This window comes from Tachyglossus aculeatus, chromosome 5 (assembly GCF_015852505.1).
Source record: "Tachyglossus aculeatus isolate mTacAcu1 chromosome 5, mTacAcu1.pri, whole genome shotgun sequence".
NCBI lineage: Eukaryota > Metazoa > Chordata > Mammalia > Monotremata > Tachyglossidae > Tachyglossus > Tachyglossus aculeatus.
In genome coordinates this window covers 44,455,878-44,461,399 of record NC_052070.1, presented here as the reverse complement: position 1 = coordinate 44,461,399, position 5,522 = coordinate 44,455,878, and positions in this window count along the sequence as shown.

The following is a 5,522-nucleotide window of genomic DNA, read 5'->3' as shown; positions in this document are numbered from 1 at the left end:
TTCCTCTTAAACTCCATGTGATTCTCCTTTAGCCTTGGAGAACCTTGGTTGCCATGATTTTTAACCCCTTTTCCTACGTGGTCCTCTCCATGTGCTGACTCATTGGGATTTGAAGAAGAGGGCAGCAGGGGAAAGGTTGAACATCATTCCTAGAGTAACAGTTTTTTCGGTGAATTTGTGTAGTGTCACACCTCTGCGGAGCTCCCTAAAACTGTCGGTCCTGTTTGGATCAGGATAAGTAAAAAGAAGAATGCTGTGCCCTTCAGAAAGGATAAAAGGCTATGGCTTAGGCTATGGAGAAGGTGATGGACACAAGGAAGTTCAGGCCATTATGGGGAAATAACAGCATGGAGATCCAGTGCCTATTCTTTTGATTAGAGTACAACCTGCTACTCTTAGAGTCTACTATTCTTAGGGAAGCAGCATGGCCTAGTGGAAAGGGAACAGCCCTGGGAGTCTGGGGACCTGCATTCTAATCCCAGTTCCTTCACTTACCTGTTGTGTGACCTTGGGCAAGTCACTTCACTTCTCTCTACCTCAGTTCCGTCATCTGCAAAATGGGACTTCAGTATCCATTCTCCCTCCTGCTTAGACTGTGAGACCTATGTGGGACCTAATGAACTTGTATATACCGTAGCGCTAGTACAGTCCTTGGCACATAGTAAGTGTTGAACAAATACCACTATCATTTATAATTACCTTGGAGGACTTCAGTTTCACACTAGGAAGAGAGGTGTAAGCTTATTCCTCAGATGGCTGGAAAATCCCGCTTTTGGGCATCCTCATTCCCTAATGGGGGAAGAGCAGAACTGTGACCATCCCTGGCCTTTCCACCCACTGGCTTCAATTTAGTGGCCATCCACCCAAATTAGTTTGGGGCCAAATCCCTTTGTTTCTAAACACACTGCAAGGCTGGTCTTTGTGGAACTCTTTATTGAGTCACTTGGCAAGGAACATTGTGTACTTTGTTTTGACACAGCTGCCTGAATAAGGAAGTTGGAGTTTGTTTTTCCCACAATTCTTATGTACATATCCATTGTTTATATTAATGTCTGTCTTCCCCTTTAGACTGTAAGCTTGTGGTGGGCAGGGAACGTGTCTACCAACTCTGTTATAGTGTACTCTCCCAAGTGTTTAGTACAGTGCTCTGCACACAGCAAGTGTTCAAGTGAGATCAATTTGATTCTCATCCTTTCTAGCTCTTCGAGTTATCTTAATCCAGGGTTGTTCAAAAACCCTGAAAGCTTCCACCTGCTACATATATTGATAATCCTGTGTCTTTATACTCATCAGGAATTATTTGGGAGACCCAGACAGGCTAGCAGCTTTATTCCAAAATAGATGATGGAATGAGATATCTATATCAACAATAATAAAGTGCTTCCTGTGTGTCATGTGCTGAGATAGCTGTAAGATAATGAGGTACCTCATGGGGTTCACAGTCTAAGTAGGAGGGAGTATGGATATTGACTCCCCACTTTGCAGATTAGGTGACTGAGGCATGGAGAAGTGAAGTGACTTGCCAAAGAGCACATAGTAGACAAGTGGCAGAGCCAGGATTAGGACGTAGGTCCTCTAATTCCCAGGTCTGTGCACTTTCCACAATCAATTGTATTTATTTTTTAATGGTATTTGTTAAATGCTTACTTATATGCCAGGCAATGTACTAAGTGCTGGGCTAGGTACACGGTAATCAGGTTGGACCAAGTCCCAGTCTCACATGGGGTTTGCAGTCTTAATCTCCATTGTGAAGAGAAGCAGCATGGCTCAGTGGAAAAGAGCATGGGCTTTGGAGTCAGAGGTCATGGGTTCAAATCCTGGCTCCACCAATTGTCAGCTGTGTGACTTTGAGCAAGTCACTTCACTTCTCTGTGCCTCAGATACCTCATCTGTACAATGGGGATTAAGACTGTGAGCCCCCCATGGGACCTGATCACCTTGTAACCTCCCCAGTGCCTAGAACAGTGCTTTGCACATAGTAAGCACTTAATAAATGCCATCATTATTATTTATTATTATTATGAGGTGACTGAGGCACAGAGGAAGTGAAATGAGTTGCCCAAGGTCACTCAGCAGACAAGTGGAGCTGGGATTAGAACCCAGGACCTTTTGACTCCCAAGCCCATGCTCTATCAGGCCAGTTACTTTCCTGTTTTAAAATTGTTTTACAAATTAGGCACAAAAACGATAAATAGTCCATTTTTTCTGGGGAGCAGGCAGCATCTGACATTTGGGCAGAGCTGGTCAACTATGATAGAGTGAAAGCGCATGACGGCCTTTGGGAGTTTGAGTGGTCAGAACAGTGCTCTGAGCTGCCTTTATCCTTCTTCTCTGCGAATTAGTGTTGAAAGTACTTCCTTCTATTTGTTCCCATGTCTGTCTTGTTAGATTGTAAGCTCCCTGTGGGCAGAGATCGTGTCTACTACATCTTTTGTACCCTTTCAGGTACTCGACCATGTTCTGTACCTAGGAGGTGCTCAGTAAATACTGTAGATTGATGTGCTTGGAGAAGTCACCATAAGTACTATTAGGCAAAAATCTCCTCCAAGTCTGGGTCCAGAGGAGGAGCCGTGCTACTTAGCCATGCCTCTAGCATTCTCACTGTGTGCCCTGTAAAACTCAGGGTTTGTAGGCCCACTCAAGATAGAAGTAAGTCTTCCCGTGCTCCAGAGTCCACTTGAACAGCAGTGTGGACTTGTGAACTGAGGACCCTACCATCGTATTTCACTTAAGGCCTGCATTCTCCTTTCCACAGAGCTCTTAGGTTGGCTCAGTCAATCAAGCCGTGGTTTCTATTGAGTGCATATTGTGTGCAAAACACTGTACTGAGTGCTTGGGAGAATTAGTAGGCACTATCCCTTCCCTCAGTGAGTTTAGAGTATAGATGTAAAGTTCCATCAATCAACAGTAACAGTATCCTACTCCATCCTAATCCTCCTCAACCTCTCAACTGCCTTTGACACTGTGGATCATCCCCTTCTGGATACGTTATCCAACCTTGGCTTCACTGACTCTGTCCTCTCTTGGTTCTCCTCATATCTCTTTGGCCATTCATTCTCAGTTTCCTTCATAGGCTCCTCCTCCCCCTCCCATCCCCTAACTGTGGGGTCCCTCAAGGTTCAGTTCTTGGTCCCCTTCTGTTCTCCATCTACACTCACTCCCTTGCAGAATTCATTCAATCCCGTGGCTTCAACAACCATCTCTACGCGGATGATACCCAAATTTACATCTCCTCCCCTGTTCTCTCTCCCTCTCTCCAGGCTCTCATCACCATCTTCCATCAGGACAACTCTACTTGGATGTCCTCCTGCCATCTCAAATTCAACATGTCCAAAACAGCCCCTTATCTTCCCTCCCAAACCCTATCCTCTCCCGAACTTTCCCATCTCTGTAGATGGCACAGCCATCCTTCTCATCTCACAAACCCATAACCCTGATGTCATCCTTGACTCCGCACTCTCATTCAGCCCACATATCCAATCTATCTCCAAATCCTGTCTGTCTCACCTTCACAGCATCGCTAAGATCTGCACTTTCCTCTCCATCCAAACCACTACCTTGTTAGTACAATCACTCATTCTATCCCGACTGGATTACTGCATCAGCCTCCTTTCTGACCTCCCAACCTCCTGCGTCTCCCACTCTAGTCCATACTTCGCTTCGCTGCCTGGATTGTCTTTTTACAGAAACGTTCAGGGCATGTCACCCCTGCAACAAATCTCCAGTGATTGCCCATTCACCTCCTTATCAAACAATAACTCTTCAGTATTGGCTCTAAAGCTCTCCATCACCTTGCTCCCTCCTACCTCACCTCCCTCCTCTCCCTCTACATCCCAGCCTGCACACTCCAATCCTTTGGTGCTAACCTCCTCACTGTGCCTTGATCTCGCTTGTTTCGCCGCCAACCCCTGGTCCATGTCCTACCTCTGGCTTGGAATACCCTCCCTCTTCAAATCCGCCAGTCTCTCCCCACCTCTTCAAAGCCTTATTGAAGGCTCACCTCCTTCAAGAGACCTTCCCAGACTAAACCCCACTTTTCCTTATCTCTCACTCTCTTCCGCGTCACCCTGTGTCACTCCCTTAGCTCTTTCCCCCCTCTCCCCACCCCACAGCACTTAAGTATATATATATCTAAATTTTATTATATTGATGTGTGTTTACTTTTATTGATGTCTGTCTCCCTCTCCCTCTAGACCATGAGCTCTTTGTGGGCAGGGATGGTCTCTATTGCTGTATAGTACTTTCCAAGCGCTTAGTACAGTGCTCGGCACACAGTGCTCAATAAATACAACTGATTGAATGAATAAATAGATTAATCAGTAGTATATGATAATAATGGCATTTGTTAAGTGCTTACTAAGTGCCAAGCACTGTTCTAAGTGCTGGGGGGCTACAAGGTAATCAGGTTGTCCCACATGGGGCTCACAGTCTTAATCCCCATTTTCCAGATGAGGGAACTGAGGCACAGAGAAGTGAAGTGACTTGCCCAAAGTCACGCAGCTGACAAGTGGCAGAGCCAGGATTAGAACCCATGACCTCTGACTCAATGACCTCTGACACCCATGACACCCATGACACTCTGACACCTCTGACACCTCTGACAACCCATGACCTCTGACACCTTCTGTTCTCAATCTACACTCACTCCCTTGGTGACCTCATTCGCTCCCACGGCTTCAACTATCACCTCTACGCTGATGACACCCAGATCTACATCTCTGCCCCTGCTCTCTCCCCCTCCCTCCAGGCTCGCATCTCCTCCTGCCTTCAGGACATCTCCATCTGGATGTCCGCCCGCCACCTAAAGCTCAACATGTCGAAGACTGAGCTCCTTGTCTTCCCTCCCAAACCTTGTCCTCTCCCTGACTTTCCCATCTCTGTTGACGGCACTACCATCCTTCCCGTCTCACAAGCCCGCAACCTTGGTGTCATCCTCGACTCCGCTCTCTCATTCACCCCTCACATCCAAGCCGTCACCAAAACCTGCCGGTCTCAGCTCCGCAACATTGCCAAGATCCGCCCTTTCCTCTCCATCCAAACCGCTACCCTGCTAATTCAAGCTCTCATCCTATCCCGTCTGGACTACTGCACTAGCCTTCTCTCTGATCTCCCATCCTCGTGTCTCTCTCCACTTCAATCCATACTTCATGCTGCTGCCCGGATTATCTTTGTCCAGAAACGCTCTGGACATATCACTCCCCTCCTCAAAAACCTCCAATGGCTACCGATCAATCTGCGCATCAGGCAGAAACTCCTCACCCTGGGCTTCAAGGCTGTCCATCACCTCGCCCCCTCCTACCTCACCTCCCTTCTCTCCTTCTACTGCCCAGCCCGCACCCTCCGCTCCTCCACCACTAATCTCCTCACTGTACCTCGCTCTCGCCTGTCCCGCCATCGACCCCCGGCCCACGTCATCCCCCGGGCCTGGAATGCCCTCCCTCTGCCCATCCGCCAAGCTAGCTCTCTTCCTCCCTTCAAGGCCCTGCTGAGAGCTCACCTCCTCCAGGAGGCCTTCCCAGATT